The 23,896-nt window shown below is 37.1% G+C and overlaps 1 long non-coding RNA gene, 1 other non-coding gene and 1 pseudogene across 4 annotated transcripts; 2 read left to right on the forward strand and 1 right to left on the reverse strand.

Moving 5' to 3' along the window:
- The first annotated feature begins 3,478 nt into the window (after positions 1-3,478).
- LOC148852824 (putative carboxylesterase 18 pseudogene) lies at positions 3,479-4,814 on the forward strand (annotated as a pseudogene). 2 transcript variants are annotated; one of them, XR_016098965.1, is made up of 2 exons: positions 3,479-3,584; positions 3,706-4,814. The product of XR_016098965.1 is annotated as a putative carboxylesterase 18 pseudogene, transcript variant X1 (transcript). The 2 variants fall into 2 exon arrangements; XR_016098966.1 differs by having other exon boundaries at positions 3,490-3,589.
- A 9,705-nt stretch (positions 4,815-14,519) lies between these two features.
- Positions 14,520-17,078, reverse strand: LOC148852825 (uncharacterized). The gene is made up of 2 exons (XR_016099762.1): positions 16,981-17,078; positions 14,520-15,293 (listed from the first exon to the last, which is right to left on the reverse strand). It is a non-coding gene; the product is annotated as an uncharacterized LOC148852825 (long non-coding RNA).
- A 6,433-nt stretch (positions 17,079-23,511) lies between these two features.
- On the forward strand, positions 23,512-23,618 carry LOC148852826 (small nucleolar RNA R71). Its single transcript, XR_016100045.1, has one exon. It is a non-coding gene; the product is annotated as a small nucleolar RNA R71 (small nucleolar RNA).
- Positions 23,619-23,896: the final 278 nt, after the last annotated feature.

A 23,896-nucleotide genomic window follows, 5' to 3' on the forward strand; every position in this document is an offset into this window, starting at 1 on the left:
AGATCAATGTTTGGGTCCCACACCATACAAGGAAGCCCAACTAGGCAGCAGTTTGGAAGGCTTAATGAATACATAACCCTTAATGGGCCTTAAGCCCATTTCGAATTGGGCTAATTTGATTAGTCTTTAAGAGGCGAATTCTGAGATAAGATTAGCTGATCGGATTGGACCCACACCCTATCCACTCAAAGAGTTCAATATCTAAATGAGATTTAGATTTAGAAACTTCTTAATTAGATTAGGAGCTGGCTGATCTAATCTGCAGATAAGATAAGGATTATCCCTTATCTTAAAGGGACTTCTGATCCATATATGATTTGGGTTAGCAACTCCTAATGGGATTAGGATCTGATCCCTTTAAGTCTATAAAAGGAAGAGGGGACGACAGCCTTTAGATATCCAAGAGAGTCACCAGCAATAGTCTTGTCTTTAGAGCTGAGATCACCGAAGAGAGAATTCTGTACCCTGCAAATACTCTGTAGCCGCCTCCTTCCTACAGCCGCCGCCTATTGCAGTTCGATCTCCATTCCTTGGGGTAAATCAAGATTGGATCTTGATTCCAATCTTTTGGAGAAAAGATTGGTAGGAGTTGTATTCACAAGCCGTCTAGGTGATTTTTGGGAAGAATCAAGTTCTTAGGAAGGACACTGCTGATTCTGCTCCACCTTGCACTGCGCCATCTTCAATGGGAGCAGATTTTGGTTTCTACCTTGGGCGTGAACACCTCTATTGAGAGATATTATTTCTCTGTATCAGGTATTATCTCTCTCCTCCTTTTGGTTCAGATCTGGTTCAGTTTATGGTTCAAGAATGATCCTTGAAAATATGATTTTCTAAATAGGGAATTCGATTCCTAGTTGAAGGGAAAGAAAAATTTTTGAAATTCGACCCCCTTTATTCCACAATCTTAGGCGTCCATTTGATGGATTTCCTATCCCTTTAGGTGTAACACTCCAGTTTTTCCCATCTATCTCCAAGGTCCAGGGCAATACTAGAATTCTGGTTCGGTTCAGGGTTTCAAGAAAACCCACACTACATATACCTCAGGTCTCACCCTGGCAGCTAAGACAAACCACCCCAACCAACTTGGCGGCACATCAACGTCAGCCTTGGCAGGATAAATCTCCCTAGATCTATCCAACGGCTGTGAAGATTCTAAACTAACACGAGTCTCATATGTGTCCAGTTTAAGGGTATTACTCATAAACACACCATAATGACATTAATCAAATATGTACTTTATTCATTTACATTAAATGTCATAATATACATCATTCTGATTGGAGCTAAGTGCATACACGGTTGGACGATGGAGAAACAATGCTTAGGCTTTGACATCTTTGAAATTTGCAAGTTTAATGGCATCTAATATTGCTTTACAATTTTTTGATTATTTTAGTTTAAGAGGAGTAACTAGCCTAATTATAAAATTAATTGAAGAATGGTCTTTGGCAATATGCAAAGAAAAGACTCAACATCTTAGATATGCTTTTGCATCTTACTACAGTGGAGAGCACAAAACTAAATAGATCAAAATGATTTAAGAGGGGAGTCCAGACACTATAAATGTTTGAATGAGTCTAAATTTTGTTTACCAGCAAAATTACAAAACTCTAATCCCAACGCTTCAGTGTTTACTCTTATGCCATTAAGCTATCATTCCAATACTTGCAAAATCTTTTGACGCACATATAACACAAACCTTAAGTTTTACTGATTAATGAACACCTATCATTAGGAATCCAATTTAGCTCTATTGTCCAAGGGCAATAACACAATTATAGTTACAGGTCGATTGATTACAAAATAGGACTACTAGCTGTTGTTGCATGGGGCCATAACTTGCCATATGAAATTCAAATGACGTGGGCCCATCATTGATCTGTATCAAATGTGAAGGTTACAATCAACATCGTTAAAATATTATTCTAAAAATATATATAAGTTGGATTACATCAACTAGTTTGGCTGTTTGGCCCTTAATTCACTTCATTAATTCATAGTATGAGAGGGAAAGAAACATGGGAAAATGAATTTTCTCAAAAAAACAAACATGAGAAAATGAATTTTTCCACTATTTTCCCTTGTACAATCAAACGGTGGAAAGTAAAATTTTCAAACTTTCTCATCCCATCCCATCCCACCCTTTCCCATGCCACCCAAACTTTCCCTCAAACCAAACGGAGCCTTAAGGTGTTTGGTTGGCCTCTAGTGTGGAACGACCACACTATCTCATGGATCGGTCCACTCCACAAGCCAATTTCTCATCCACAAGTTTTTATCGTGGATTGATCCACATTGCTTTGGAATTTTTTACTAAGAATGGTTCCATGCTTTGCATGGTATATTTTACCTAATCTATCCCACATTTTTTAATTCAATATGTGTATATTTTATTACTTTTTCTTTAAATATATGTATATTTTATTAATTATTATTTTCATATAAACTTAGTACTCTTGGCAACTAATGATTTTTTTTATTTTTATAAAATAAAATATTGATTTTTTCTTATTAACAACATAGATCACCTTACATGTTGTTAGGCATGTTACCAATACCCAAAAATCTGAGGCCTATTTGACATTCAATCTGATTATCTCAGCTACAGATGATGTATTTATGTTAATATTTGTTAATTTTAATATATAAATTTTATATAATTATATTTAAAATTATAACAATGTATTGTATATATTATATTATATATGAAAATAATTAAATTTTAAAATTTTCTGGTATTTTAAAAAAAATTAAAGTAGAGTTTGGTTAAATCCAAATCTGATTCAACTCCGTTAGGATTCGAATTCTAATATGAGTCTTTAAATCCGGTTGGATTTGGATACAGGTTTTCATTAGTCAGATCGTATGTGAATTTTGTTGCATCCAATCCAAGCCTAATCCAATTATAGCTCTACATATAGGTGAGATGCATGAAATCAAAATACAGAATATGAATTGAAGATGAAGTGTGATCCAATCTACAGAACACCCCCTTCATCCCTCCAAAACAGAAGTTGTAGGTACATCCGCTTTTTTAACGGTGGATGATAACTCCGCGCCTCCTTATTTTTGTAAAAGCTTTTGATTTCTCACTGTGGCTTTTAATTAAATTTCCACGGGACCACGGCGTAACCTACAACAATATAATCTGAGGCGTCCCAATAACACATTATCATTTGAGATGGAGGATCAATGGAAAAGCATTGCTCAATATTGATACATGGACCATGGTACACCACGTCAGATCCGTAAACCAGGGTCTTATATGTCTAATGACGTGGCATATTTTGATTGGTTCAATACCATCGGATTCTTGTTAAGCAAAAGTCAAAATCAAAATCACCAGTACTGAATTAAAGTAGCAGTTGGTTGGGCCCCATTTAGGTCGCAACTGCCCAATAACATATCAACACGTCACCGCATTTTCTATTGACGATCACAACACAAGGTTGTTATTAGAGTTCAAATCAATCCCAAGATTGTCCCCCACAACGTCCCATGGATGTTTTCAATACACGGCGGGCGGGGATGTGCTGTTGGACGTTGTGGGCGGCAGATTTTGAACGCCTGGCTAATGCTATGTACGGTACAAATACATATAAAATACATACCTTTGCACTCTACATGATCTGTACTCTTTCCAAACTCACCCTATCTGACTCTTATCTCTCTGTATGTAATTTACGATACAACAATCGCTAGCAAAACCAAAGAGAACACATTTCTCTGAAGCACAGTAAAGCATAGAGAGAGAGATGAAGTCGACGATGCTTCCGTGGAAGACGACGCTCTTAATCTATGTCTTCTCATTCATTACAAGAGCTGCCTGTCGCGCTGACGGCACCGTCAACCGCCGTCTACTCAGCATCCTTGATCTACTAAACCCTCCGCCCAATGGAAAACCAGTTCACGGCGTTAGGACCGCCGACATAACGGTGGACCCCTCCCGGAGCCTCTGGTTCCGCCTCTTCGTCCCAACCGAGAAAGTTGCCAGCAACGGTAGCGGCCTCCCGGTGATCGTATTCTTCCACGGCGGTGGATTCGTCTTGCTCAGTGCTGACGCGAAGAACTACGACGTTCTCTGCCGCCAGTTCGCTCGGAAGATGCCCGCTGTTGTGGTGTCCGTCAACTACCGGCTTTCACCGGAAAACCGCTTCCCGGCTCCCTATGACGACGGCTTCGACGTTCTTAAGTTCCTTGACAGTCGGAAGCTCGAAGCCTTTCCGGCGAATGCCGATCTTTCTCGGTGCTTCCTTGCGGGAGACAGCGCCGGAGCCAACTTGGCACATCATGTGGCATGCCGAGCCGGCAAAGAAGTTGCGCTTCGGGAGGTGAAGCTGGTTGGACTGATATCGATCCAACCGTTCTTTGGTGGAGAAGAGCGGACCGAGTCCGAGATCCGATTCAGAGCCGATCGGCTGGTTTCGATGGACCGAACGGACTGGTTGTGGAAGGCTTTTCTGCCGGAGGGCTCGAACCGGGACCATGAGGCGGCGAATGTTTCGGCACCGAAAACTGCCGATATTTCGGAATTGGATTACCCCGCTACGTTAGTGTGTGTCGGTGGGTTGGATCCGCTACAAGACTGGCAGAGAAGATACTACCAATGGCTGAAGAGTTCCGGCAAAGAAGTGAGCATGATCGAGTACCCAAATGCGATTCATGGCTTCTTGGTATTCCCAGAACTACCCGAAACTTCTCTGTTACTTGAAAATATGAGGGAATACATTCAAAATCAATGCCGTAGAAATAATGTTAGTTAGTGTTGAATAAACAGAGGACAGAAAAATAATTTTCGTTTCTGGTTTCAATTGTGAAAGGTTTTTGAAACTCCCCCTCATTCTTCCCTGAGTCTCTTAGTCTTAACATGAATATCAAATTTTGAAACAAATTATTAGTTCAAAGTAATGTTTTAGATAGACAACTTCGGGTATTTTAGAATTCCTAATCCCACCGACATTTGGGGTAGGTGCCATCTTAGAATTGATGCGAATTCACGGATGGGTATTGATGTGTTTGTCATTTTGAATTGTATAGTATTGCAGTGTACTATACAATTACTAATAATAATTACTTATAATTAATTACTGATAATAATTAATTAACAAAATTACTTACTACTAATTAATTAGAGATAATAACTATACTTATTAATTCGGACTGATAATTAATAATTGTAATTATTAATTTGGCTATAATCATTTAATATTCATATTAATTCATAAATATATAAGTAAAGTTAATTATTAATATTATTATTATCAATAATAATAATGAATAATAGTGTTGTTATCTATTAAAATTAATTACTGTTAGTTATATTACTGTTAATTAATAATTGTAATTATTAATTTGGCTATAATCATTTAATATTCATATTAATTCATAAATATATAAGTAAAGTTAATTATTAATATTATTATTATCAATAATAATAATTAATAATTGTAATTATTAATTTGGCTATAATCATTTAATATTCATATTAATTCATAAATATATAAGTAAAGTTAATTATTAATATTATTATTATCAATAATAATAATGAATAATAGTGTTGTTATCTATTAAAATTAATTACTGTTAGTTATATTACTGTTAATTAATAAATACATTAATTTAAATGTATTTGTAGTAATTATATATCAAAAACAAAAACATAAAAGTTATATAACATTTCCTTATCTTTCCAACGCATCTTGAATCATCTCAATCGGAGTCCATATGGGAGAGTTATGCCCAAATTACCACGCGGCGCCGAAACTGTCTAGAATTACCCGATTAGCTTTCTTTTCCACTTAACGCCTCCTTTCGTGTCCTAAATCGAAATATAAGAATAATGAGTCCATTTAGACACTAAATAAGTATAAAAGACTAAATATTAAAGGATAAAAATATGATAATTTTTATTCTCATCAAATCCCCACACACTTGAACTGTTACTTATCCTCAAGTAACAAAGACACAAATCAAGCAAAATCTTTGCAAAAGATTCAAATTAAACACAATTATGCTCAGTTCATTATGTTAATCACAAGATTCTCACTAATGCACTGCCTATGTTTTAATTAAGGTCATACAAGTCAACTAAATCCAGGATAAATCACCAACTCACAATGTAAATTTAAGAAAATTCAAGAGACATCAATATGAGTATATGAACACTTTATAAATGTTTCATAATAAGCAACTCAGCTAGATTGTCAACAAAAGAAATTACAAATGCAAATTCAAATGCCATGGATTTAACCAACTAAATAGCATAGAGTCACCAACCAACACATGAGATCTTGAAGGTTAGCCTTTTTCTCTTTTTTTTTTTTGTTCACAAGAACCCCCACACTTAAGCTTTTCAATACACCACTTGTGGGGCATTTTATTCTTTCCTAAGTTATTAATATGTCTTTTGACGTAAATACAAACGTGGGTGATGAATGCACCTGGTTACTCAACATATAATATACTTAGAATGCTTTGCATACTCGTAATCTCAGTCGTCATTTTACGCAAAAATCGACATTTGTGATGAAGATTCCCGGTTATTAAGCAACCAAAAGCATTGGAGTAGACACGTTTTAATTTAATTGACCATAACTCATGTCTTTGAAGCAAATAATTTGACTTCCATTACATTTACAATCAATAGCATCCAAAGGAGTAAATGTAACTTCATTCATCAGCAACCTTGCTAAACTACCCATTAATTTGCATCTCAAAAGTATCATACACACCAAATTGACTTCCTAAATTTATGCACTTTACATTACAACTTAGTAAATTCACCCTAAATTCTTTTAACATGATACGTCCTAAAAATAGCATGAATAGCATTCTTTCATTGACTCTCAAAAAGATTAACACTCTATTAGTACCGAGCATAGTTCACACAATTTCTGCAAAATTTTGCTTTTCCTAGAATAGAGAAATTCAAAAGAAAAGACTACTACTATTAATAAAGAAAAACTACTGCAATTAATAAAACATCACACCTAATCCCCCCCACACTTAACATGAACATTGCTCTCAATGTTCATAGAGATAGAACGTGGAGGGGAATTCAACAACGGGAGCAGTGGGACTTCAAGTAATTGAAGGGGTTTAGAGAACTTCCCTGAAGAGTATTCTGAAATCTAGAATAGCTCCTTCCGTTTGGACCCTCTAGCTGCTAAGAACCAAAAGAAACTCCATTATCATCCACCATCTCTGGAATCCTTCCTTGCTGATCTCTCTTGTTTTCTCTAACAAACTTATCAATTTTAAGTCTGAAAGGAAGAAGCTCAGGTTGTGAACTTCGAGTTCTTTGCATATGCTGAAACAGTAAAGAAAGAATGCAAACAAGCAAACAGACTAACAAACAAACAAACAAACAAACAAACAAAAGTTAGCAAAAACTAATAAAGAACAACGCTTTAAATCAAGAGAGACTAAATTAATTATGGTGTTAAATAAAATTCACTCCCCGGCAACGGCACCAAAAACTTGATTGCTATCCTCAAGAGTATGGAGTCGTGCAAGTAATATAGTAAGGAGAACAAAATCGTTCCCACGATGAATGAATTATTTAGCCACCTATTAATTTCTTCTCAACTTGTTTAAAGCAATAATCGATTGGGTTGCGAATTAAGGAATTTAGATTAGCACTACTGATTAAGGAAATTAAATGACAAAAACAAGAACTTGAATGAAATCAATAACAAAGTTGCTAGGGATTAATCCTATCACAATCATCAAGATTCAATACTAATAAAATCTCACGAGGGCTGTTATATTCCAAGGTATTTCCTAAAAGCACTAGTCGATCTTTCTCAAGAGTCGATTAGCTAAACCTATGTTTAATTAAATGGAATTACAATCAAGAAATTCTCATTCTCTCAATTGAAATCTTTTCTGCATAAACACAAGCTGTTAATACACCTATAAAGCGAAAGAAGGGTAGGATCCAACGTATGGACGCCAAAAGGGTTGTAGAATGGGTGGGCGAATTTAAAAAATTTTCCTACCTTCTTCTAATTGGGAATCATATTTCCTAAATTTAGAATGCAATATTCAAGGATCCTACTTGAACCATAATCGAACCAGATCTGAACCAAAAAACAATGCAGGAATTATACCTGATCCAGAGAAGCAGTATCTCCCAAAGTTGGTATTCACGCCCAAAGAGGACACCAAGATCCGCTCCTGCTAAAGATGACACAGCAATATGTGGAACGGAACTAGCAGAGTGCGTCCTGCACACTGAATCCTTCGCAAGAATCCTCTGGAAACTCTAAGCACCAAATCTCTTCAGTTCTTTCTACTAAACTGATATCAAGAAGTGATTTCTTGATTTCTTTCCTTCAAAGATCCAATCTTTTCAGAGAATGGCGACGGCTGGAGGAGAATTCTTGAGATGAAGATGGTGAAAATTGCTTCTCTTCTCTCTGGAGTATGTATGAGATCCTATACGTAGAAAACTTTCTTGCCAAAAACCCTAGGTTCAAATTCTGTTGTATCTCTCTTAGGGTTTCTCCTCTCTTTTCTTCTTGATTAAGAAACCTCCTAATTAGGAGTTATCCCAATCCAAATCAGTATCTAGAAAGGGGATAACCTTAATCCTATCTGTAGATTAGGTTAGCTAACTCCTGATCTTATTAGGAAATTACCATATTCAAATCTAATTTGAATTTGGTCTCATAGAGCGGATTATGTTAAAGGCCTAATCCTTTTGCTAACCTTAATCTCAGATCTGCCCCTTAAGTGGGTGATCATATCAACCTAGCTCGAAATGGGCTTTTGGCTCATTAAATAATTAGTGTTCAATTAATTTCTAATCTGCTGCCCAGCTGGGCTTCTTTGTATGGCATAGGACCCAAGCATTGATCTACACACCAGCCACATGGGTTCGGCCCAGCCTTTATTACAAGGCCTAGCCGAATTCATTGAGAAGCCCAGTGAACCCTTGAGCCCATCACATTGACCCTATGGGCCCAACACTTACATTAAGTGGTCCCTGGGCCAAGCCATCTTATAAAAACCCAGAGACTGTGGGCAGGTGCAAGATTAGCTCATCAGGTACTATCCTAAATGGACTTACACTTAACCTCTCAACCCATAATGATCAAGCACTGCCTAACAAGAGAGGACCTCTCCCTTGGTTGCAAGGAACAATGCTGCACTCTCCACTCACATGGATCCCAGGAATTAAAACCATTTGCAAACATTTTGAAACCGTATATATATCATATATAAATTTTGCGAAACAAAATTCCAATGACTGTAATCAACTGCCGGCAGTTTGGTTTCCATCAGAGAGATTGCATTTTCGATCATTACCTTTGTCCGACAATGGGACTGATCTTGTCACTATGATCACCCACTCAGATGAATTCTCAAATTGCCCCAATATGCCCAGGTTTTGACCCCCGCTAAGGATCTCACTGATTGGCATTACAAAGACAGCCCAATCCGACACCTAGTGAAGTATCATAATTGAGTCTAGGGGTCAGGTGTAGCTTTCCAGCTTTGCCCATCTGTTTCTAAGGTCTAGGGCAATACTAGAAATCTGGTCCGGTTTAAGGATTCGAGTAATTCCATACTGCATGTGCCTTGGGTCTTACCCTGGTGACCGAGATAGGCCATCCCAACACTTGGCAGCACACCAGTATCAGCCTTGGCTGGATAAATCTCCCCAGACTTATCCAATTGCTGTGAACATTTAAAACCAACACGAGTTTCATTAAGTGTCTAGTTTTAGGGTCTTACACAGAATTATACCAAACAACATGAATCAAACATGCACTTTATTTATTTACACTAAATGTCAAAAGTACATAAAATTATATTGAAGCTATGGGCATACAAAATTGTCTAACAATTCCCACTTGCACTTAGGTCCAATCTGGTACAAACACCTTCACTCTCCACATGTTTCTCAAACACCTTCTGTGTCAATGGCTTAGTTAATGGGTCTACCACATTATCCGATGATGCTACCTTCTGAATCAGGACGTCCCCTCTACCAACGATCTTCCGCAGTACGTGGTATTTCCTCTTGATGTGCTTTGACCTCGAGTGGGCTTGAGGCTCTTTAGCCTAGGCGATCACTCCATTGTTGTCACACAACAACGGGATGGGTGATGTGCAAGACGGAATCACTCCCAATTCATGAACGAATTTCTTCATCCACATGACTTCTTTGGCAGCTTCACTTGCTGCAATGTACTCGGCCTCGGTTGTGGAATCTGTAGTGGACCCCTGTTTGCTGCTTTTCCAGCAAATAGCACACGATCCCATCGTGAAAACATACCCAGATGTAGACTTTCTATCATCTGGATCTGATTGAAAATCGGCATCAGAATACCCTAGAACTCTTAGTGAACTATCATTGAATACCAGACAAAACTCTTTTATCCTTCGAAGGTATTTGAGTATGTTCTTCACAGTAGTCCAATGCTCCTGCCTTAGGTTGGTCTGGAATCTGCTTACCACACTCACCGCCTGAGCAATGTCAGGGTGAGTGCACAGCATGGCATACATGATGCTCCTTATGGCTGAGGCATAGAGAACGTCTTTCATGCCCTCAATCTCCTCAAAGGTCTTGGGAGTCATTTTCTTGGAGAGAGCGACTTTGTGCCTGAAAGGAACGTTTCCTTTTTTGGAATTATACATAATTATCATAAATGTTAAATGTGTTTATCAAAATACTATACATTAATTACTGTAATTACTGTTAATTTGAATTAATCAACACTAATTTCATTAACCAAAATTTCAATATATATAAACATTTAAATTAAGTAATGATTATTGCATATTATTATTATTATTATTTGTCTAATAAAAGTAAAAATAATAAACAATTGATTAGGCTGGTTGGATCCCTAAAAAAATATTATATATTAGTTTTGAAAATTTTAATTCTTTATAAAATTAATCTTTCATTTATCCAAAATTATATTTATTATATTAGAAAATTAAGTTAGCATAAAATTAGATATAGCAATTAAGAAAAAAGTGGTTTTTAAATATGATTTTAGAAAAGCATGAACTATTAAAGTTGTCCATATTTTTCAAATTCCAATATTGCATCGACAAAAAACATAAATAATTCAAGCAAATATTAGAATAGTTAGAATATATATTATATGGGCCAGTAGTTCAACCATCTAGGCCCAAGATGTTTATAAATCATATATAATAAAATAGAATAGACAAAAATGTGGAAAAGGAAAAAAAACTCATATAAAAATATTCATCATATTTATTTTTATAAACACAAATAAGGATTTTGTTATTAATGATAGAAATGACTAAAGAAGGATTTAATGTCTAACATCGGACCCATTGACTAAGTCAAATATTTTGATGGTTCAACTATAGATGGATCACTAAAGAGCCGCTTGATAATGACTGAAGTTGCTGAATTGAATGACTTATTGAATTGTCTTTTAGTTGATAAAATAATTAAATAATAACTTTTAAGGGTATAGTGATTATTCATCTTTAGCTTTAACCATTAAAAAGCCCACAATAAGCTTTTCTTTTCAGCCACTTCTATTGCTATCAAACGTCCCCTATGTCATTAGCCAGAGTCCATGCTTTTTTACTAAAAATGTTTTTACAGGATAAAGGGATGGATTTATATTATGGTGGGCTAGATATTAATCCTGCATCCACACTCAAATGATGAAATCCAAATCTAAATCTTGTAAGGCAGCAATGCCCTGAGGCTGGAACTTTGTGGACTCAGATATTACTGGATGTCCGTTTCTATGATTCCTTTTGTTTGCTTTTTTTTTTTGTGTTTTTTTGTTTTTTTATTTTTTGACATTAGGTAAACCAAAAGCAATAAATACAAGATTACTTACACTCACCCACAACCAATTCATTGTGGTCTTTTTACTAGAAAACTAAATCTAATTAATTATACCCATATCGAATTTGGATTAATTGTGTCCACATCACAACTCCAAGCTCTTCTTGACCAAATAATAAATTTATTTTTTATATTTTTTATAGATAAATTTCCGTTTTATTTATTTATTTTTGAACATATAACTTTCCCTTTTATTAATAAATTGAATTTAATTACTGCTTTATAATATAGGCATCTTTTTAACGCTAATCCAATAATTTTCTTTGAAGTCTTAAAGCATATTTCATTGAATCAAGAAATTGATACGAGTACATAGAATTGACAATAATGCCAATCAGGAAAATCTAGATACAATTTCTCAGAAATAACAAAATATAAAAGTGGATGAAATAGAACATAAAGAACTTCTGCAACTTAACAAAAGACGAAGTAATAATCACCAACAGAAGTAATAAACCAGCACATCTTTTATCCACCAGAAACAGAGTGAAAATGACAGAAGAGGTTCCCAAAAGAAACTGCGAAGTATCGGTAAAAGTATGATTGGAGTACATATGCAAAAGATGGCAAAGCCCGAAAAACCGTTACTAGAGAATATAACCGCCATCAATAACTACATCCATCGGGGAACTTTATATCAACGGAATTAACTATGGATGACAAACACAAAGCAGCAACCATTGGTATCAATCGCCCAACACAGAATTAAAGAGAAAGCAACCCCCTTATCAAAACCCCTGCAGAAAGAAAACAAAAGCACAAAAAAGAGGTGAAGAAAAGAAACGAAAAAAAAAGAACAGCGGGAAATGGTTGAACAAAGGAGCGGTGGGAAAGGCGAGGGAAGAATTAGTTGGGAGGAAGAAAGAAGAGTAAAAGCAAGGGAGAAGGGAAGAAAAGGAACAAAAGAAAGAAAAAAGAGAGTAATGAAAATGGGGACTCTCCGAAGGGAGCCACCCCAAAAGAAATCTATGAGTAGTAAGCAGATGACCGACGACAAGGACAGAGAAAAACCTCGAGAGGAAAACTCTCTCTAGACAGAAAGAGGAAAGAACAATCCATTATGAGACGAGTGCTTTTCTGGTATATGCATATAATGACGTTAATAAATTTTTCCTTTTCCCTATACGTCCTGCTTAGAAATTTCCTCACCTACCCACATAATGTATCTCTATACTCTATACCACATATTTCTTTTGTACACACTTCATGGCCTCAACCGTTTAGGAGGAAATAAAGTGTCTATTAATGAGTTTTGGTAGGCACCAGTGAATGCCAAACTATGTGCTAAAACTGTGAACGGAAATACTAATGGTATAGGTGTGGTACCTTTGAAAATTGTCCTCATTCCCAAACCCATTTAATTAAACTTATCCCAAATTTGTTTAACTTTTCTGTGAAACCATTAGAACACTTCATGATATCTTGTTAATAAACACTCATGTTATATCTATGCGTATTAAAGTTCAAAAATATTCATTTGCTATTTAGAGGCGTTTTCTACCGTGATGTTTGCTTTAGTGCCACTAAATGTTATTAGGGTTCGTTTGGTTTGCGATTGGAATTTTTTGGAATCGGAATTGGAGTGACCTATTTCATTTGGTTGTTTGGTTCAGACCAGAATCGGAATCGGATTTCGTATTTATGCTATTTGGTTCATTAAGAGGCTGAAATTGGAATCAGCCATGATTTTCAATTTTACCCCTAATAAAAAAAAGCAGAAAATGCATGAAAATACCCAAAAATGCAGAAATTGCAGAAATTTTGTAGGAACATGCAAAAATTTTCAGAAATTGCATGAATATACTCGAAATTTTCAGAAAATGCATGAACATACTCGAAATTTTCAGAAATTGCAAAAAAAATGTATAAATTACAATAATTTTGCAGAAATTTCAGAAAATTGCAGAAATTACAATAATTTTTCAGAAAATGCATGACAATACTAGAAATTTTGCAAAAAAAAAAAAAAGAAAAACATGGAAATTTTGCAAGGAAAATGCACAAATTACAACAGTATCCGATGAGTTAAACCAAATTTGGATGAGAGAGTTGTCCTAGAAATATAACTGATAGCTATAAATATATATAACTCTAGCAAGTGCACTAATTATCAAGTAGTATAATAATATCATTCCCATGGGAATTTAACAAAATAAGTATTAGAATCACAGTCTTCCCTAATTATTTGGACAATCGAAATTTAGATTTAAGGAAACAAGAAATAAGGGTGATCACTAATCGAATATGCAAATGATGGAATCGTTAGGACTTTAGGTCCACCTAACCAATGTAATGAATATTGATGGGTCCAATTATCCAAGACTAATTGTTATTCCCATAAGCTAAGATTTTCATAAATTTATTTAATATTCTCTCTCGAGATATACTAAACCTACGCCCATCAGGTAACCCTTCGATCTCTCGAGTAGAGCTCTTAAGACGGAAGTGCATTAAGTCCAAGAAAACCATTAAATTCAGATGAATCATGTATATATATCTCTATATACCATTCAATTCACACTATGAATTATTCTGTCAATTATGTAAATTTCTCTCTCAATTCATTCACATAACCCAAATCAATTAAGAGGTGGCCAAGCTCTTAATTGCATTAAGCACAATAATTCATAGACTATATGAAAATCACAATCTTGGATAAATCAAGAAAATAAAAATATATTCATTAACATGGTTAGGCTTTCCATAGCCCTAGCAAGAAACAAATCAGTTAATGATGGAAGAATTAAAACAAACAAAGGGGAAGAAAGAACTCTTGAATTCGCCCATGGTGCTGAGATCTCTTCTTCTTGAAATTTCTTGAATTCTTGAACCTTTCTTGAACCCTTCTTGACTGATTGCTCATTGCTTCTTGATACAAATCAAAAGTTGAATGATTGAATGATTCAATGATCAAATGATCTAAAGCTGGTCCGCCCCCTCCTTTATATAGATTAAAGGGGAGGGGGTGGTCTCCTATTTCTTCTTGAAGATTATCTTACAAGAATAGAAAGTCCTATCATAATTCTAACCTTATCTCTTTATCTCTTGAACTCAATCCCTTTTTCACTCTAAGATTACATCAAGAATTTAGATCTAGAATGATTCTTCTTAGTTTCTTGTTCTTGGGTTCGTAATAGACCTCCTCTGCGAATTGGGCTTCAGCCTGACTTTTCTGCGAGTTGGGCTTCAGCTGCGGATTGGGCCTTCCTACGAAATTTTCCCGAATTCGGGCCCGGATTAGACTTCCATTCAGGCCGAATCTTTGAAAGCCCAAAACATTAAAGTTGTGGCTTTTTTTCTTATCTTTCCAGTGGATCTTGAATCAGCCCATTTGGAGTTCGGAGACGCGAGTTAGACCCAGATCACTGAATGATGTCGAAACTGTGAAAAATCATCCGATTTGTCTTTCTTTGCTCTTGATGCCTTCTTTCATACCCTGGACCAAAATACAAGAGATATGAGTCCAATTAGATACTAATTTAATATAAAAGACAGAATAATTGGGGATAAAAATATGATAAATTCTACTCTCATCAATAACCTCCGCCCACAAACCCACCAAGTTTGTAGTAGAATTGAAAGAGAAATAATCTCCAAAGAATAGTAGAGAAAAATAGAGAAATAATCTCCAAAGACAAAAGTATCAGCCATTCTCTATGGCCCTGAAAACTATTATCCCCATCATGAACCTTGACTGTTACTTGAAGGGGCTGAAGCCCCTCCCATAAATCCTTAGAAATATATCCTTTATAAACACCAAATCCTCCTCCACCCAACACATGATCTGGCCTAAAATTCTCTGTTATTATCTTTAGCTCATTATAAGAGAATGCAATCAGTGGATTTGCAGCAGAATCACGGCATAGGTCCTCAACCTCTTCAGGATTGGAAGGCAATTTTTGGCCATCTTTCCCTTCCCACACTGATAGGGCTTTGTATTTTGGGGACTCTGGAAAGACAAGATATAACTATATAAAGAAATTGAAGAAAACATGGGATAATAAGCATCATTCACTGCTTTTATGAAAAAAAAACAAAGAGAAAGATGAAGTGGGTTAATTGAATTTCACAGTTTTTTGGAGTCCAGACTTCCGTTAGGTCTGGACTCCATCATTTCGAAGTGTAAGAGTGAGGAGAGTGGCATGTTCGATTTCCATTGGATGGGACAGAAAAAATTCTGCCCCTAGGGGACAGTCGATGTGATGTGTGGCTCATTGTGACACTAGCAAGTGCACTAGCCGTTCAAGTAATAAAGTAGTGAGTGAAGTATCGTTCCCACGAGGATTTAGGAAACAATTACCAATACTAAATTGAACACTTCTTATCTGATCAACAAATAAATCAAAACTCTAATGAAAGCTAAGAAATTCTAAATTAAAATCTATCTAAATCATTAGCCCAATTGCCTTCAAATCAGGTTAGAAGAGTAAGCAATAAATGTCAATCTTAGAATTCAGAAATCTATCAATTTGGATCATTCGAATGAATCATGATTGAGCCTTGGTTTGGTGAAACCCCAAGGTCATGAACAGCCTCTCTCAAGCGCATGTTCATCCTATGCATGAGTGATGGTTCTTCTATCTCTAGCAAGAATCTAATCCCCATGCATGCATTTCTTCAAACACTTCTAAGGCATCAATTCAAATCTGAATTGATCACCAACTGAATTGTGCAAGTTATCTCTAACCTTGCACTCAATTCAGTTCTTGAATAGTAGATCTGAATTCCTAGAGTCTCTCTCAAGCACTCTAGGAATTCCAAGCTGTAGATTAATTCGCCCAATCTGAAATTTGCAGATCTGAATTCTCTTTCAAGCAATTCAGATCTTGCAATCTCAGATCTGAGAAGTCAGATCTGAGTTTTGAAGGTTAGTTGGCCGAATTGATCTACAATCACACCCTTATTCAAGAAACTTCAAGTACAATACATGACCATTTGAATGAATCAAAAAGAATTAGATTGCTGAACTGAAATCTTACAAGCTGAAATCAAGGAAGAATGGAAACAAGGAGAAAGAAGAAAGAAAATATACAAAGAAACTGAATTCAAATAAAAAGAGAATGAAACTACAAATGATTTATTACAAAAGATCTTTGAATCACAAACCCTCAATTTGAACTCACCTTCTCTTCTAGCTTGCTTGTCTTGAACTTCCTTCAGCCCTTCTTCTTCTTTTTCCTTGCACCTAGCCTTCTTCTCTTCTCTTCTCTCAAGGTGGCCGAACCTCTAAGAGTGGGAGAGCCTTCCTCTCAAGCAATTGAACAACTTTCTCCCCTCCTAGAGGCCTCCTTATATAGTTTTTCAAAGGGGCTCTTGCCCCTTCTTGAAGCCTCTAGAATGGGGTGTATTACACCCCTCATGAACCTTCTAGAGTGCTCCCTCCTTCTCTTCAAGAAACTTCTAGGAGTTGCCGCCCCTAGCTCCCTTTGGGCTGCTATTTGGGCTACAACTTAGCTTGCTTTTGAGCTCAAGTGGGCTACACTCTAGGCTGTTATTTGGGCTAAAAATGGGCTGGGCCAAAATTTCCTTCTTGCTAGGCTTCTTCCCTTGGATTTTCCAAAGAGTTTCACTTGCTCTTCTTGGGCCGAATGAAATTCTCTTGCTCTTATGGCTGGGCCGGGCTGAACTTGATAAATTTTGGGTTTTTTTTTCTTGCTTTTGCCTTCTTTTTGTTGATTTGGCTCCCCCTAAAATCTTTCTTGCAATCAAGTTAAAATAGGGCAAAATTTAATTAAACCATCATAAAATTTCATGCAAAAACCTCATAAAATATAGATAAATTGTAGGTTTATCAAATACCCCCACACTTAAGCTTTTGCTTGTCCTCAAGCAAAGACATCAGCCATAAACTTAACATTCCCCCCTTCTGTTCTCACCATTTACCTGGTGAACTTTTTAAGATAGAAATGCATTGAGTAGTCGGGGAACTTTTGTAAGTGCTCAACTCTTATTCTTGTAAATTACCATTTAAGATATGTATCAGATCCAAGGAAAGGAGAATATGAATTTCATCATAGTCTAGCCTTCACTCCTAATTCATATATAAATCAGCTCCTTAATTGTCAAGGTTAATAATCAAATTTCACTAAGTTTCACATCTGTAACTAAATCTCAATGAGATTTCAACTTTAGAGCGCCCCTTTGAACCTCGGTTGTCACCACAATTACTTATTTCTAAGGGTGAGTGCATCTTATGCTCCATCTCACCATTTTCTACTTCTTCTTCTTCTTCTTTTTTTTTTTTTTTTTTTTTTTCGGTGTGAGTGCATTTTATGCTCCATCTCACACACTTTTCTTTTTTTATTATTTTTTTTTTTGGTGTGAGTGCATCTTATGCTCCATCTCACACTGGTCACTTACTTGAGGTAGGACTCATGTTCTGAGTTGCTAGTTTTACTATTCAACTCAAAATAGCATAGTCAACTTGGGCTTTTGTCCTTTACAATTATTGAACCTCAAGAATTAGCACTTCAGATGTGCACTAGCTCTCTTGACCATTAACCATGAAATCAAGGGCTTCCATACACATGAAGATAGTTAGGGCTAGTAATGCTGAAAAGCATATTCAGCTCCCCTTTTCTCATGCATATCTCAAATTGGGTCATTCACAAGAATAAAAACTTAACAAGTACATCAGTCTCCCTCAACTCATTGAATTCCTTCTTAAAAATCATTAAATAAATAGTAATGAACTTGAGGGGTTCCAGTCTTTTTTTTTTTTTTTGTGATGTCATTGCCTGCATATGTGTGTTGGGGTGCATGGTTTCAGCCCCCCATACCCTAGCCTCGGGCTCACTCCCCCACACTTAAGATGAACATTGTCCTCAATGTTCGTAGTGTTAGGGAGTCACACTTGCTAGAGCAAACTGAAGAAAAGAAAATGATGAACCGAGTCCTTAAAGAATTGGAATTTTGAGAAAAAGATCTTTATTTTACTAACTAATATTCTAAAAAGATAAATGACAAAAAGATTCCTTAACTTGTTCATGAGCAAGCATAAGAGATTATTGGTTATCTAGATAAACAGTGGATGGAGAGGGTACAGTACTGCCCATTAAATATGGTTTCAGGCACTGACCATTTACTTTAAACGTGCCCTGAACCGGGTGGGTGAGTTCTATAGCCCCATGGGGAAAAACCTGTGAAATGGTAAAGGGTCCAGACCACCTGGATCTCAGCTTACCTGGAAACAAGCGGAGACGGGAATTATATAACAATACCTGTTGGCCTACATAAAAGTCCCGTCTCAGCAAGTTCTTATCATGCTAGTTTTTTATTCTTTCTTTATAAACTTTGGCATTCTCATAGGTGGTAAGTCTGAATTCATCCAATTCATTCAATTGCAACCGCCTTTTAGCCCCTGTGGCCTGAATGTCAAAATTTAAGAATTTAAGAGCCCAATAGGCCTTGTGTTCCAATTCAACTGGTAAATGGCATGCTTTACCAAAGACCAATCTGTAGGGGGACATGCCAATGGGTGTCTTAAATGCAGTTCTGTATGCCCATAATGCATCATCTAATTTGATGGACCAATCTTTTCTGGCAGATGCTACGGTCTTTTCCAGAATTCTTTTGAGTTCCCTGTTAGCCAACTCCACTTGGCCACTGGTTTGAGGGTGATAAGGGGTAGCTAATTTATGTGTAATTCCATATTTCTGCATTAACCTCTCAAATTGGCTATTGCAGAAGTGAGTTCCCCTATCACTAATTATAGCTCGCGGAGTGCCAAATCGGGAGAATAGCTTCTTTAGGAAGTGTACCACCCTTCTTGAGTCATTTGTGGGTAAAGCCATGGCTTCTACCCATTTGGATACATAGTCAACTGCAACGAGGATGTACTTATTCCCAAAAGAATTCGGGAAAGGTCCCATGAAATCTATACCCCAAACATCAAAGATTTCACAGATTAAAATATTGGAAAGGGGCATTTCATTCCGTCGGGAAATGTTTCCCGATCTTTGGCATTTGTCACATGTGAACACATACCGATGGGCATCTTTGAAAAGTGTGGGCCAATAAAAACCTGATTGCAAAACCTTGGCTGTAGTGTGACTAGCTCCAAAATGACCTCCTGCTTCTTTATCATGGAAAAATTGGAGTACCGACTCCATCTCCTCCTCGGGGACACATCTCCTTATGATCTGATCTGCACACAATTTATACAAAAAGGGTTCCTCCCACAGATAGTATTTTACATCAGAAAAGAATTTCTTTTTCTATTGATATGAAAGGTTAGGAGGAAGGACTTGTGCAGCTAGATAATTAGCAAAATCAGCATACCAAGGATATGAGTATTTCTGTATTGAGTACAACTGCTCATCCGGAAATTCTTCTCGAATGTTGCTGGTTATCTCCTCTTTTGAGCTTACCGTGTCCAACCGGGAGAGATGGTCAGCAGCCAGGTTTGCAGCACCCTTCAGGTCTCTAATCTCAATGTCAAACTCTTGAAATAAAAGGATCCACCTGATCAGTCTTGGTTTTGAGTTTTGCTTGGTAAGCAAGTGCCTTAATGCCGAGTGATCTGTGTGGACAACAACCTTGGATAATATCAGATATGAACGAAACTTATCAAGTGCAAATATTACTGCTAACAGCTCCTTTTCTGTGGTGGTGTAATTGAGTTGGGGTCCAGTCAAGGTTCTGCTAGCATAGTAAATTGGCTGAAAATGTTTGTTCATTCTTTGTCCTAAAACAGCTCCTATAGCAAAATCACTCGCATCACACATCAATTCAAATGGGAGGGTCCAATCTGGTGCTACCATGATAGGTGCATGGATCAATTTGTCTTTCAAGATGTTGAAAGCATGAAGACATTCAGTTGAAAATTCAAAAGGCACTTCTTTCTGAAGCAAGGTAGATAATGGCTTGGAAATTTTTGAGAAATCTTTAATAAACCTTCTATAGAATCCGACATGTCCTAAGAAACTTCTCAAAGAACGAACAGATGTTGGGGTTGGAAATTTTTCAATTGCCTCCACCTTGGCCTTGTCGACTTCTATACCTCTTTGAGAGATCTTGTGTCCAAGCACTATGCCTTCTTGCACCATAAAATGACATTTCTCCCAATTTAACACAAGATGTGTTTCTTTACATCTAGTAAGCACATGTTCCAGATTATTCAAACATGCATCAAACGAAGAGCCAAAAACTGAAAAATCATCCATGAAGATCTCAATAAATTTTTCAACCATATCAGAAAATATAGACATCATACATCGCTGAAAGGTTGCTGGGGCATTGCATAACCCAAAGGGCATCCTTCGGTATGCAAAGGTTCCATATGGGCAAGTAAAAGTGGTATTTTCTTGATCTTCTGGTGCAATTGGTATCTGGTTATACCCTGAATATCCATCCAAGAAACAATAATACTCATGCCCGGCTAGCCTCTCCAACATTTGATCCATAAATGGGAGAGGGAAATGGTCCTTCCGGGTGGCTTCATTTAATTTTCTATAGTCAATACACACACGCCATCCGGTAACGGTTCTAGTAGGGATGAGTTCATTTTTCTCATTTAGAACAACAGTCGTACCCCCTTTTTTGGGCACAACTTGCACAGGGCTTACCCAAGAACTATCAGAAATAGGATAAATGATCCCAGCATCTAACAACTTAATTATTTCAGCCTTTACCACTTCTTTCATGTTGGGGTTCAGGCGCCTTTGGGGCTGAATGGAAGGCTTGCTGTCCTCTTCCATCAAAATTCAGTGAGTGCAGATTGATGGATTAATGCCTTTGATATCTTCTACCTTCCAAGCTATAGCATTTTTGTGTTCCCGCAGCACTCTTAATAATTTTTCTCTTTGTAAGGGATTCAGTGCTGTGGAAATTATCACGGGGAGATCTGATGGTTCCTCAAGGAAAGCATACTCTAAATGGGATGGTAATTGCTTCAGTTCAAGGGTGGGGGGTTCTTGGGGTGATGGCTTACCTGATGGTCCGGGCAATTTGCCTAAGTTCTCTAATTTAAGAAACCCCTTTCCCTTGAATTGAGGCTTATCATTCAGGTATGCTATCATGAGGTTTATTTTTTCATTTTCTGCTTCTTCAAGTTCTCCCTGCTGGAGGCAGAGTTCAAGAGGATCAGTTATTCTACTTACCTGGAAGCATTCATCAATTGTCAATTCAATGGCATCAATCATAAAACAAGAATCATCACTAGAGGGTGCATGTTTCATAGCATCAGACATTTTAAAAATTATCTCCTCATCTTGTATCCTAAGGTTGAGTTGTCCTTGTTGGAAATCAATCATTGCTTTCCCGGTAGCCAGGAAAGGTCTCCCTAGGATAAGCGGGACCTCCACATCTTCTTGCATGTCTAACACAATGAAATCAACTGGAAAAATGAATTTGTCAACTTTAACTAACACATCTTCTATGATCCCCCTAGGATGTCTAATGGATCTATCAGCCAATTGTAATGCCACTCTAGTGGGTTGGGGTTCATTCAACCCCAATTTCTTGAAGATAGAATATGGCATTAAATTGATGCTAGCTCCCAAGTCACATAAAGCTTTTTCAATTTTTAAACTGCCAATGGTACAAGGAATAGTGAAACTCCCTGGATCTTTGAGTTTCTGAGGCAGCTTGTTCAGAAGGATAGCAGAACATTCCTCATTTAATGCAACTGTAGCCACATCTCCCAGTTTCCTTTTGTTTGCCAATAATTCCTTCAAAAACCTTGCATAGTGTGGCATCTGGGCTAAAGCATCAGCAAAAGGAATATTAATATGTAAACTTTTAAATATTTCAAGAAAGTTACCAAATTCCTTCTCCAATTTTTGTTGCTTCAGCCTGTTAGGGAATGGAACTTGTGGTTGTTGGTGCATCCCTTGTTGTGCTTCTGGTTGTTCCGTCTTCTGTTGTCTGGTCCCAAGGCTTGTTTCTGCCTTGGGTTCAGCCCAATTCTTCTTTTCTACCTCAGGCAACTCTTTTCCACTTCTTAAGGTAATAGCTTGCACCTGCTCTCGTGGATTCACTTCAGTGTTGCTTGGAAGAGTTCCTGGCAGTCTGGAAGAGATTAATTGTGCCAATTGCCCCACTTGGTTTTCCAGGTTTTTGATTGAGGCTTCCTGGTTCTGGAACCTAGTTTCTGCACTGCTATAAATTTTGTCATCAATTCCTCCAAATTGGATTTTGGTTCAGGCTGATGATAAGTTTGGTGGAACGGCTTGGAAATATGCTGATTTGGCCAGGACTGGTTTGAATGTCCCCTCCATCCTGGATGAAAAGTATGGTGACTCTAGTAACCCTGCTGTCTTGACGAATTGCTGACATAGTCAACTTGTTCAGTAGATGGTCTGAACTGATTGCCAACTTGGCAGTCTGTACTGATGTGGCCTCCCCCACACAATTCACAATTAAGAGGCTGCACATGCATGGCAGCTATCTGCATTTCATCTATTTTCTTACTGAGTGCTCCTATTTGTGCAGCTAGTGCTGTATAAGTGTCAACATTATGCAAGCCTTGCTGCTTCCTAGTTTGAGTTCTTTCCGAATGCCATTGATAGTTGTTGGCTGCCATTTCCTCAATAAGTGCATGGGCAACCTCAGGAATTTTATTATTTATGGATCCTCCGGCTGCAGCATCTAATATGGTCTTATTTGAGTCAGTAAGACCATTATAGAAAGTCTGCACTTGCAGCCAAATGGGGAGGCCATGGTGAGGAACTCTCCTTAACAGCTCCTTGTATCGTTCCCATGACTCATATAAAGATTCCCCCTCTTGCTGGAAAAAAGTAGTGATGTCATTCCTCATTTTAGCAGTTTTAGAAGGGGGAAAATATTTAGAGAGAAAACGGCTGGCCATTTCATCCCATGTGGCTATAGATCCTGCCGGTAATGAGTTCAACTAAGCTTTGGCTTTATCCTTCAAAGAAAATGGGAATAACCTCAACCGGATGGCATCATCACTTACCCCATTGTGTTTGAAGGTGTCACAGATTTTCAAGAAGTTAGCAATATGGGCATTCGGATCCTCATGGGCCATACCACAAAACTGAACCGTATTTTGTATCATTTGGATTATGGCCGGTTTAA

The sequence above is a fragment of the Nelumbo lutea genome, chromosome 5 (assembly GCF_056320005.1).
Source record: "Nelumbo lutea isolate HS-2025 chromosome 5, American lotus-T2T, whole genome shotgun sequence".
Classification (NCBI taxonomy): Eukaryota; Viridiplantae; Streptophyta; class Magnoliopsida; order Proteales; family Nelumbonaceae; genus Nelumbo; species Nelumbo lutea.